The following is a 13,464-nucleotide window of genomic DNA, read 5'->3' as shown; positions in this document are numbered from 1 at the left end:
CCCTCGGCCTTGGAGTTAGTGTTCACAGCATCGTGAACACTAACGATGCTGTGAACCACGATGCTGTGAACACTAACTCCAAGGCCGAGGGACTGATTACCTCATCTTTTGTATATAGTTCTACTGTCTTCCTATTATGTCCTAGAATCTGTATTGATAAAGCCACTGGATGGCGAAACGTCTACAATAAAGATATCCAGATGTTGCACATGTGTCTTAACTCTCAACTCTAGCTTCATCTGCAAAGGTTAGTTAGCCCTACACAACCTCCATGCTTTATGATGTGTGCCGTTCCTCCATTTTCTGTAACTTCAAACTCATTTTATTTTCAGCGGAGACTCAACCAATTTATTCAGTTACTTATTTTTAACATATTATTTGGAAAGTTTAGTAAAGTTACTACCATTGGGGCTCTTGTATCCTCCTCTCCAGGATTCTACCCACAACAGCCGACTTACATAAAGGAGCTGTGACTCGTCCCTGCAACCACAAATAGGTGAATACGTTCACACACACACGCACACACACTGGGCCCACCTTTAAGATAAGATAAGATTTCGTTCGGATTTTTAACCCCGGAGGGTTAGCCACCCAGGATAACCCAAGAAAGTCAGTGCGTCATCGAGGACTGTCTAACTTATTTCCATTGGGGTCCTTAATCTTGTCCCCCAGGATGCGACCCACACCAGTCGACTAACACCCAGGTACCTATTTGCTGCTAGGTGAACAGGACAACAGGTGTAAGGAAACGTGTCGAAATGTTTCCACCCGCCGGGAATCGAACCCGGGCCCTCCGTGTGTGAAGCGGGAGCTTTAGCCACCAGGCCACCGGGCCACCTCCAGGCCACCGGTATACATGCACCGAGAGCAGTATTAAGGAATGAATCATTAGCTAGTAGTGTACAGTTCACTCGACAGAGTAAAGCTATGAAACAGTTCTCTTTTAAAAGATGACCCGTGTGGGCACTATGTGTGGGCAATAATAATAATATAATCTTTATTTCTACAAGTACATGATACAACTTATACAGACCATAGCTGACATCAGTGACGTACTATGTAGAAAGCTCCTCGTTATGGAGAGCATTTCGGGCAACTTAGGCTAATTTTGCCCCCAGTATGCGACCCACATCAGTGGACACTGTGGTGTGGGCACTGTGGTGGAGGCATTGTTGTGTGGACACTGGTGGAGGCACTATATGTGAACACTGGTGGAGGCACTGTGGTATTGGCACTCTGATGTGGGTACTGTACTCACCTAGTTGAGGTTGCAGGGGTCGAGTCCTAGCTCCTGGCACCGTCTCTTCACTGGTCGCTACTAGGTCACTCTCCCTGAACCGTGAGCTTTATCATACATCTGCTTACCTCTACTGTGATGTGGGTACTGTGATGTGGCCCTGCAGTGGAGGCGTGGCAAGACGGTGTGTCTATAAGCAGGTGAAGATAGGCAAGCCCATGTTTCTCTGGCCGGCTATATGGCCATTATATCCGCCCTGAGAGTTAATGACCATTACGTCAATTTTTTCGTTGTGTTCAGCTGGGTCTGCAGAAATAACCTTTTTACCAAGGTTATACATATTTTATGTATGTGCAAATTAGAAGGTCTACACACACGCACTTGGGCTTAAGTGTGTCTACTATTCCAGGGATCATTAAGGCTGCATATCACCTCTCCTCCCCAATCAAAAATACTTCAATCTCTAAAATATGTATCAAAATAAAGTCTTAAGGTATATACAATGAACGTATATACACGTCTATTTATAACACTAACTCTCAATTTTGGTTTATGAGTGATGACAAAATTCTTACCAACGCAAAGGTAATTGAGGTGAGGCTAACAAGTGGTTCGGGGGCACTTGAAGGTAATTCTTGAATTCTTATTGGCCGACACGTCATATTAGGTTTCTGACTGGGCCATGAAGTTCGTACACTGGAACTCCAGGAAGGTAGATTAAGAACACACCATATATCTTGGAGTCAGTGCTTGGGTTTCTTCCTCCTGTCTTAGTGGTTGGTGTCAGTGTGAGAAAGTTGTAAATTCACAGGAAGTTAACGGATATTAAGAAGCATTTCAGAGAGTGTTTACAATGTGTCAGAAGACATACGCTATAAAACAGATGTTATTAAACATACGTTATAAAACAGATGTTATTAAACATACGTTATAAAACATATTTAGGAAAACATTGTTTAGAAAAATCTACGTTCAAGACGCTGTATAGCCCTTGTGGCTTAGCTTTTCTTTTTGATTATAATAATAATAATAATACGTTCAAGACGTACATTCAACGACGTACGTTCTCATGATCCAGTAATCAATATTATATTTAGCTGCTGCTCAGTTTTTCAGAATATATTTTCTTTATTATTAAGACGTGTATGTGTATGTATACTTTTATACACAATTTGATATAACAAATGAGTAGAAAATCCAGATGCCGAAATGAGTGTCGCCGACCTCTGAAGACGTCGCTGTTGGCTTCGCTGTTGACGTCGCTATTGACATCGCTGTTAACGTCACTGCACGGGAGTGAAGGTAAGGAAGCCTTCATTGCGTATTGAATGTGAGGCAGCAGTCCAGCCTTGCACTTGCTGAGGTCTAAGTTCAACGGTCACCTGTCAGACCAGTCATGTAGGCTGTAGAGGTCTTCTCGTGGTCTTTTCCTGTCTTATATAATTTTTTTTCTTGGCATCTTTCACCCCTGGGGATTTATAGGGCTCTGTCTCTCCGATATATCATTCACGATGATAAGGGAAAAGTACCGTTCTTAGGACAGATCCCTAAGGGACGCCAGTCAAATGATCAGGAAAAGTACCGTTCTTAGGACAGATCCCTAAGGGACGCCAGTCAAATGATCAGGAAAAGTACCGTTCTTAGGACAGATCCCTAAGGGACGCCAGTCAAATGATCAGGAAAAGTACCGTTCTCAGGACAGATCCCTAAGGGACGCCAGTCAAATGATCAGGACAAGTAACGTTCTCAGGACAGATCCCTAAGGGACGCCAGTCAAATGATCAGGAAAAGTACCGTTCTCAGGACAGATCCCTAAGGGACGCCAGTCAAATGATCAGGAAAAGTACCGTTCTTAGGACAGATTCCTAAGGGACGCCAGTCAAATGATCAGGAAAAGTACCGTTCTCAGGACAGATCCCTAAGGGACGCCAGTCAAATGATCAGGAAAAGTACCGTTCTTAGGACAGATTCCTAAGGGACGCCAGTCAAATGATCAGGAAAAGTACCGTTCTCAGGACAGATCCCTAAGGGACGCCAGTCAAATGATCAGGAAAAGTACCGTTCTTAGGACAGATTCCTAAGGGACGCCAGTCAAATGATCAGGAAAAGTACCGTTCTTAGGACAGATTCCTAAGGGACGCCAGTCAAATGATCAGGAAAAGTACCGTTCTCAGGACAGATCCCTAAGGGACGCCAGTCAAATGATCAGGACAAGTAACGTTCTCAGGACAGATCCCTAAGGGACGCCAGTCAAATGATCAGGAAAAGTACCGTTCTCAGGACAGATCCCTAAGGGACGCCAGTCAAATGATCAGGAAAAGTACCGTTCTTAGGACAGATTCCTAAGGGACGCCAGTCAAATGATCAGGAAAAGTACCGTTCTCAGGACAGATCCCTAAGGGACGCCAGTCAAATGATCAGGACAAGTAACGTTCTCAGGACAGATCCCTAAGGGACGCCAGTCAAATGATCAGGAAAAGTACCGTTCTCAGGACAGATCCCTAAGGGACGCCAGTCAAATGATCAGGAAAAGTACCGTTCTCAGGACAGATCCCTAAGGGACGCCAGTCAAATGATCAGGACAAGTAACGTTCTCAGGACAGATCCCTAAGGGACGCCAGTCAAATGATCAGGAAAAGTACCGTTCTTAGGACAGATCCCTAAGGGACGCCAGTCAAATGATCAGGAAAAGTACCGTTCTCAGGACAGATCCCTAAGGGACGCCAGTCAAATGATCAGGACAAGTAACGTTCTCAGGACAGATCCCTAAGGGACGCCAGTCAAATGATCAGGAAAAGTACCGTTCTCAGGACAGATCCCTAAGGGACGCCAGTCAAATGATCAGGACAAGTAACGTTCTCAGGACAGATCCCTAAGGGACGCCAGTCAAATGATCAGGAAAAGTACCGTTCTCAGGACAGATCCCTAAGGGACGCCAGTCAAATGATCAGGAAAAGTACCGTTCTCAGGACAGATCCCTAAGGGACGCCAGTCAAATGATCAGGAAAAGTACCGTTCTCAGGACAGATCCCTAAGGGACGCCAGTCAAATGATCAGGAAAAGTACCGTTCTCAGGACAGATCCCTAAGGGACGCCAGTCAAATGATCAGGAAAAGTACCGTTCTCAGGACAGATCCCTAAGGGACGCCAGTCAAATGATCAGGACAAGTAACGTTCTCAGGACAGATCCCTAAGGGACGCCAGTCAAATGATCAGGACAAGTAACGTTCTCAGGACAGATCCCTAAGGGACGCCAGTCAAATGATCAGGACAAGTAACGTTCTCAGGACAGACAGGACAGATCCCTAAGGGACGCCAGTCAAATGATCAGGACAAGTAACGTTCTCAGGACAGATCCCTAAGGGACGCCAGTCAAATGATCAGGACAAGTAACGTTCTCAGGACAGATCCCTAAGGGACGCCAGTCAAATGATCAGGAAAAGTACCGTTCTCAGGACAGATCCCTCAGTCAAATGACAGACCGTTCTTAGGACAGATTCCTAAGGGACGCCAGTCAAATGATCAGGAAAAGTACCGTTCTCAGGACAGATCCCTAAGGGACGCCAGTCAAATGATCAGGAAAAGTACCGTTCTCAGGACAGATCCCTAAGGGACGCCAGTCAAATGATCAGGAAAAGTACCGTTCTTAGGACAGATTCCTAAGGGACGCCAGTCAAATGATCAGGAAAAGTACCGTTCTCAGGACAGATCCCTAAGGGACGCCAGTCAAATGATCAGGAAAAGTACCGTTCTCAGGACAGATCCCTAAGGGACGCCAGTCAAATGATCAGGACAAGTAACGTTCTCAGGACAGATCCCTAAGGGACGCCAGTCAAATGATCAGGACAAGTAACGTTCTCAGGACAGATCCCTAAGGGACGCCAGTCAAATGATCAGGAAAAGTACCGTTCTCAGGACAGATCCCTAAGGGACGCCAGTCAAATGATCAGGAAAAGTACCGTTCTTAGGACAGATTCCTAAGGGACGCCAGTCAAATGATCAGGAAAAGTACCGTTCTCAGGACAGATCCCTAAGGGACGCCAGTCAAATGATCAGGAAAAGTACCGTTCTCAGGACAGATCCCTAAGGGACGCCAGTCAAATGATCAGGAAAAGTACCGTTCTCAGGACAGATCCCTAAGGGACGCCAGTCAAATGATCAGGAAAAGTACCGTTCTCAGGACAGATCCCTAAGGGACGCCAGTCAAATGATCAGGACAAGTAACGTTCTCAGGACAGATCCCTAAGGGACGCCAGTCAAATGATCAGGACAAGTAACGTTCTCAGGACAGATCCCTAAGGGACGCCAGTCAAATGATCAGGACAAGTAACGTTCTCAGGACAGATCCCTAAGGGACGCCAGTCAGTTTTATCTATCTTTACACCTCTTTCCAAATCATAATAGTTTTGTTTTCCTTGCTTGTAGCTCTTTTTCCTGCGCTAAATAACATACTTGAGCTTAACGTGACTTAATCATTGCCCTCAAGGAAGGTTCCTTGATGCTGGTGAGGGGCTCTTGATCTAGGGAATTGGATCTGTGCTCCAGTTCCCCGAATTAAGCCTGAATGCCTTCCACATCCCCCCCACAGGCGCTGTATAATCCTACTGGTTTAGCGCTTCCCCTTGATTATAATAATTCCTGCAAATGCGTATGGGCGAATTCATCTAATTACGTTCGTAATGATCTCGTCTTTACTAGTTATTGTGATATAAAAATTAAATCCTTTTCTATTGGTTATCACTCCTTGATTCACACACACAGCTTTAAGAAGAGGTATGATAACGCTCACGGAGCGTGAAGAGTGGTTAGCGGCCAGCTGAAGAGGCGGGGCCAGGAGCTGTGAATCGACCCCCGCAACCACAACTAGGTGAGCACACAAAAATACACAGCTGTAACATCATGCATTTTCCTGTCTTCTTAAACTGGTTTATATTAAGACTGGCTTTGACATAATCAGGCAACTCGTTCCATTCCTGTATTGCTGTGTAACAGAAGGAAGGCTGAGGCCCTGGCCACCTACAGTGTTCACACCCTCACGTACCCTACTGGCATTGATTCCTAACCATGACAAAATGATGTCCCTCGGTTCTGCAACATCCTCACCCCATCTTTATATTCACATGTTTGTCTAAACGTCGGTGTTCTGGCAGCAGCAAATGTAGCTGTCAATCTCCATCAGAGATATTACGAAAACATTAATTGGTAAATGTGATGTCCGGGGGAGAGAGAGTGTTTGTGTTCAACATTTGCAGCGGATTTGTTTTTTTTTTTACACTGGTGATGATAAAGGTTTTAGCAGTGTCAAGCAGAGTTGGGTGTTCGTGGCGATTTTCACTGAGGTTAATGTTTTGTTAATGTTTTGGAACATGTAGATTTTAGCAATATAATAATAATAAATTAATAAAATCATTGTCGTAAGTTAGTATTCTTTAATTTAATGTAATACAAAAAATCTGTGATGTACAAAATCTGGTTGAGTTGGAGTAACATAATTTACATTTGTCTTGTCTGGCAATATTACCAGTATACCTGGAGAGGGTTTCGGGGGTCAACGCCCCCTCGGCCAGGTCTGTGACCAGTGCTGGGACCCGCTCCTTCACCCACAATCAACAAATGTACTTGATTTTGTATCCCACTGGACCTGTTTTGTTTTCTAACATTTCCCTAGTTCCTTCTTTCAGTTTGTTCCTTCTGTCATGACTTAAATTTCTTCATCTTTACTCTTACACAAAGGAAATCATATCTGATCAGATATGTTGGTAGAATTACCGACAATATGCAAAGTAAAAGGACACAAGTGTAACTGTGACCTTTTATTGTGGCAACGTTTCGCTCTCCAGGAGCGGCTTGACAAAGCTCCTTTTGAGCTTTAAGCTTTGATTAGGTTATTTGAGAATATAGATTACATTTTTACCGTTTCAGACCTTCCTATGACTGATTTTACCTGTCAGGGTCATCCTGAGAGATGGTAATTCCCAACTGATAGTAACTCCAGCTCTGCTGGAAGGAAGCCTTAAAGCTGCCATAGCTAATGAACTCTTGGTGGAATGTTTGATTATATTCTCGTAGCCTTACTGACGTCTCCCGCCGGGTTACCATCTGGAAAGACCCGGGCCGGGACAAGACCGGCGAACCTACAAGAAGAATGACGTCTTCCAGCTCCTGCTGATGCATTTCTTTACCTAGAGTATGAAACCCATTGTGTATGAAGGAATATCGCATTGATGCCTGGTTGAGGTTGAACAGGTTAGGTCAGATATGATAAATACTTTAAACACAAAGTTTAAGAATGAGATGTTTGTGCAATATTTCGGGATCTTTATTGAGGAAATGTTTTGCCACAGTGACTTTATAAGTCCTATACAGAGACGAACGGTAGAAAAAGAGGAGTTCGATGTAATCAGTCCCTCAGCCTTGGAATCAGGTTAGGTCAGGTTTAGAAGATTAAGCCAGGTCCAGCAGGTCGGGTCAAGAGCTCCTGCAGTCATGTCATTTTCTCATCTTTTCACTAAATTTCCACCTTAGCATATTTGTCATAATTTCATAATTTCCATATAACAACTTTCTGCATTAAAAATGAATTAAATAATTTTTTGAAAGGGGGGGGGGGGATGTTGCATTGTGTTTATTTAAATATTAAGGGAAAAATGTTAATACTATGCCCAACAGCTGATCATTTCGCCACATGGCTGAGACTAGGCCACATGGCTTACAAGACATAAGGCTGACAATACTACATATGACTGACAAATGTCTGAAGTCATGATACAGAAATATAATGTACAATGTAAAGACAGTGAGAGAGACACAGGAAAGAGACAAGAAGCCTGGTAAAAAGGTACACACACACACACACACACACACACACACACACACACACACACACACACAGGCTTAATTCACAAACACATTTACCTTCTCGCCTGTCTGTACGTCTTGCTAACACTGTATTTTATCGTACAGTGCTTCTTAACAACATTGTATAATGTATTATGCAAGTGTGACCAATTTTTTGGAGCTCGTCAGGCTTTTATCACCCTCTGTACGTTAGAAGTCAATATTGTCCTGTTTGTCTGTACAGTTTTATAACCCTCGCCCTCTGTCATTAAGGCCTTGTTTGCCCACTCTTTTGTTTTTTTGTGTCAGTCAGCCATTCCAGCGAGAGTGTAAACTCTACGGACTTTGACCTTCGCTCGTCACTTCTCAAAAAATCTATGAAAGCTTAACTTTGCTTTTGCCGGTTTATCAGGAAGCTGAGGTACGAAGGGTGACGTTGCTTCTAAATGGCCTCTCTCATCCTCTCCCCCCCCCCTTCCCCCCCTTCCGAAAATATTACACTGTTGAAAAAAAAATCTATGATTTATTAATGTTTCTGAAGCAGTTCAAAGCCAGCGAGGTCTCGGAGGGTTACAGGTAATTTTCGAGTAAATTTTGCAGGTAATTAATCTTTATTCCTGATGGTAAATTATGCATGGAAATGTATTTAAGCCATGGTAAAAAAATGGATGTACTAGAAAAAGGTGTAACCGTGTGTGGGACTGGCACTGAAGCCTGTCATGTGTGTGTGTGTGTGTGTGTGTGTGTGTGTGTAAAATGCTCCATGAAGCATACTTCAGGCGTTTACCACCACTACTGTGCTGTCAACTACACCACCACTACTGTGCTGCCATCTACACCACCACTACTGTGCTGCCATCTACACCACCACTACTGTGCTGCCATCTACACTACTGTGCTGCCATCTACACCACTACTGTGCTGCCATCTACACCACCACTACTGTGCTGTCAACTACACCACCACTACTGTGCTGCCATCTACACCACCACTACTGTGCTGCCATCTACACCACTACTGTGCTGCCATCTACACCACTACTGTGCTGCCATCTACACCACCACTACTGTGCTGCCATCTACACCACTACTGTGCTACCATCTACACCACTACTGTGCTACCATCTACACTACTACCACTACTGTGCTACCATCTACACTACCACTACTGTGCTGCCATCTACACTACTGTGCTGCCATCTACACTACCACTACTGTGTTGCCATCTACACTACCACTACTGTGCTGCCATTTACACCACTACTGTGCTGCCATTTACACCACTACTGTGCTGCCATTTACACCACTACTGTGCTGCCATCTACACTACCACTACTGTGCTGCCATCTACACTACCACTACTGTGCTGCCATCTACACTACCACTACTGTGCTGCCATCTACACTACCACTACTGTGCTGCCATCTACACTACCACTACTGTGCTGCCATCTACACTACCACTACTGTGCTGCCATCTACACTACCACTACTGTGCTGCCATCTACACCACCACTACTGTGCTACCATCTACACCACTGAGTCCTGGGGACCGTACTACTGTGGCAAGTCTTCTGCTATTCACACTCGCCCGTATTCCATCACACTCAGTACACACAAACTTCCAAGACTTGTTATTTACCTCTCCGTGGCAGCCTCTCACGTCCTGCACGTTACTTCTACCCGAGGAGAGAGAGAGAGAGAGAGAGAAGAAACTGAGATTCACTGATGAAGCTGCGAAGAATCATGGACTGAAACTGAAACACAAGGAGAATGAAACAGCTGGTGAATCACTTCTGACCTTAAATAATTCACTGAAAGCAAATTTCCAAAGATTTTTGTTATTTTGGTTAACAAAATTCACTTAATGGAACACTTCCGTTTCTCCTTCTGGTGTCTTACCCGTTTCGCTACACAGTGGCTTTATCAGTCCAGCACAAAGCAGAAAGGTGTCAGGATAAGAGGAGTTTGAGGTAATCAGTCCCTCAGCCTGGTATCGTTGTGTTCAGTACATCAGTCTTGTAGAAAGTACAGTATATGGCCGGAGAAGTGGCTTATATACTGTAGTCAGGTGAGTAGAAGCAGGAGGAGGCGGGGTCACAGTGGGACCATCCACTGGTGCAAGTAGCAGGAGGAGGGGGGATCACAGTGGGACCATCCACTGGTGCAAGTAGCAGGAGGGGGGGATCACAGTGGAACCATCCACTAATGTAAGTAGCAGGAGGAGGGGGGGATCACAGTGGAACCATCCACTAGTGTAAGTAGGTTTTCGTCCAAAGGTTGGATAAGTATTGAAGAATTCCTTGTATCAAGATCCCATGATGTTGCAGTGTCTGACAGATGTGGTAAATGGTTTTGAAAGCCGACAAGTTGAAGATTGAGACACAAACACAACAACCTTTGGTCGAAGACCTACTTACACCAGTGGATGGTTCCACTGTGACCCCGCCGCCTCCTGCTTCAACTCGCCTGTCTACAGTATATAAGCCACTTCTCCAGCCATATACTGTACTCTCTACAAGACTGATGGACTGAACACATCAATTCCAGGCTGAGGGACTGATTACCTCAAATTGTTCCTCTCCTTGCAGCTTTCTGCTTTGTATTGGACTGATGAAGCCACTGTGTGGCGAAACGTTTCCTCATTAAAGATTCCCGTACATTGCATAAATGTCTTAATCTTCAACTTGTCGGTTTTCAAAAACATTTATTACCTCCGAATGTTGTTAGGTCAGGAAAAAATCGCCAGGAAAGAGGACAAGTGTTTCCTGACGCGGGTTTTAGTCCGATGATGACCCGCCGCTGGAGTTTTTTGGTCATCTGACCGAGGTCCATCGCTTCCAAACTTTTCCTCTGAGTTTCTGAAGCTCCAACACTTTTTTTTTTCTCCGATGACATATCAGTTTATTGGAAATAAACTGAAAAAATTCTCTAAACGCTAGAAAAAATCCAAAATGGCTTGAAAGGTTGGCTGAGTTATATATATATATATATATATATATATATATATATATATATAAATAAATATATATATATATATATATATATATATATATATATAAATATACATATATAAATATACATATATAAATATAAATATACATATATAAATATATATATGTCGTGCCGAATAGGCAGAACTTGCGATCTTGGCTTAAATAGCAACGCTCATCTTGCCATATAGGACAAGTGAAAATTTGTGTATGCAATAATTTCGCCAAAATCATTCTGAACCTAACGAAAAAAATATATTTGTGTTTAATACTAAATTATTGTAAACGTATTTAAAATATATTTAGTTGGGTTAGGCTAAAATAAATTGTTCTTGTTATAATAAGGTTAGGTAAGTTTTCTAAGATTCTTTTGGTGCAAAATTAAAAATTTTTACATTTACATTAATGAAAAAAATATATCTTTAAACGTATAAGAGAAAATTTAAGAAAGGACTTAATTTTAAATGAGTTCTTGCTAATTGACCAGTTTTACATATTCGGCACGACACACACACACACACTATTATATATATAATATAAACTGACCGTTAATTAATTTCTTTTAATATGCACAATGACACAAGTTCCAGAATAGATTTAATATGGATAACGTTTTTCCTCTGTGTAGATCTTTAGCAGTGAGCTGTTTCATCCATTTTGTTGTCCAGACCTGATGGATGCCAAGATCCGGTAGTTTAAAGATTCTGATACATTCCACATATAGCATGTGGAGCCAGGAAAGTCCTTGAAATGAAGGTGCACCTGTGATTTACTGCCGTGACAGATGTGACGATCATGCAGGCGAAAATACAAGCAGGTAAGCAGGCAAACAGGTTAATAGGCAAATAGATAAGTAGATAGGCAGGTAAGGAGACAGACAAATGGAAAGAGAGGAAAACTGACAGGCAATCAGGTAGGTAAGCAGGTTAAGCTACAGGAAATAGGCTGGTAAATATCCCAAGAAATCAAACTGACAGCTACTCATTTAATAGGTAGGGATATAGGCAAACAGGCAGGCAGTCGAACAGAAAAGTAGGCCAAGAAAATGGATGTCCAAGAGACAAGCAGTGAGGCGGCAGATAAAGAGGGATACTCACGGACAGAGGACCTAAGTAAGTTTATTTAGGTATACACAAATACAGTTACATAGATTATCATACATAGCAGCATATGTGTAGAGAACCTAGCATAACCCAAAAAAGTCAGTGACTTATTTTCATTGGGGTCCTGACCTTCTCTCAGTAAGGTACTTATACCAGAGATTTGTCAACATTCACAGCACTGGCAAATCTCCTGAAATTAAATAACAATCTGAAACCTGATTACACGTTACAGATCTGTCTGGTTCCCCTCCTCACCTCTCTCAGGCTACAAGCGAAAAAATTTCGTACTGAAAATGTAAAAAAAAATAAATTTTTTTAGTCTCCCTTGATGGTAAACAAAGAAAATTTTGCATTCGTGCCGGACTATTAGGTCTAAAAAGGTTATATAATCCTAAATGCATTGCGATGCAGTTTATAAATATGCTAATGTTTCAAGTTAAACATGTTAATGTCTTTGTTAATCATGGCTCGTGTTTTTTACATGCGTAATACATAGGGGAAGTTATTACAACCCTCGGAGGGAGAACTGTCTACTTGTTTATGCAAATGACCATTAACATTGCTAAAATCAGTATCAGTAGTTGAAATATTAGCAATGGTAATTGCAGTAGTTGTATTAGTAGCGGTAGATGTTATTGTAGTAGTAGCATCTCTTGTAGTAGTAGCATCTCTTTTAGCATCTCTTGTAGTAGTAGCATCTCTTTTAGCATCTCTTGTAGTAGTAGCATCTCTTTTAGCATCTCTTGTAGTTGTAGCATCTCTTGTAGTTGTAGCATCTCTTGTAGTTGTAGCATCTCTTGTAGTAGTAGTCTTAATGGTATTAACTGTAGTAGTAATAATTTTTATATTGCGACTGGACATAATAATTGTGATAAGACGTAATTGCAGTCGGGATAATAATAATAATTAATAATAATAATAATAATAATGTAAGTGGTATAGTAATAACGACGTAATGAAAGACAAATTCACTTATCGACACTTAAGCACATTTAATATAAGAATAATTTCACTTCGAACAACTTTTTTAGTACTGTATTCGACTGGAGAAACTTACTGTGTGGGCAAAACATTTCGGAATTACGATACCTCTGTATCAGCTGTTACTCTGTATCAGCTGATAAGATGCCGTCATGTAAAGAGAATGGTGTGAGGCAGACTGTATTAAGTGGATGCTATAAAATGTTAACCAAGGGTTCGGAAACCCTGAAACTCTCGGAGTTCTGTGAAAGTGTGTCGGGTTTGTTAATTAAAGCAGCTTCCACGCACTTCCGCCTCTGTTGATCATTTTCGCGG

The 13,464-nt window shown here is 42.5% G+C and overlaps 1 long non-coding RNA gene across 1 annotated transcript in view; it reads left to right on the top strand.

Moving 5' to 3' along the window:
• Positions 1–2,008: 2,008 nt before the first annotated feature.
• Positions 2,009–13,464, top strand: part of LOC128701140 (uncharacterized) — a 166,320-nt gene continuing 154,864 nt past the window's right edge. Inside the window, exon 1 of the long non-coding RNA XR_011394028.1 lies at positions 2,009–2,539. This is a non-coding gene — a long non-coding RNA (uncharacterized lncRNA). The remainder of the gene's footprint in view (positions 2,540–13,464) is intronic.

Source organism: Cherax quadricarinatus, chromosome 73 (genome assembly GCF_038502225.1).
Source record: "Cherax quadricarinatus isolate ZL_2023a chromosome 73, ASM3850222v1, whole genome shotgun sequence".
Classification (NCBI taxonomy): Eukaryota; Metazoa; Arthropoda; class Malacostraca; order Decapoda; family Parastacidae; genus Cherax; species Cherax quadricarinatus.
Note: the sequence above shows the minus strand (reverse complement) of the source record. Positions and strands in the feature narration are given on the sequence as shown.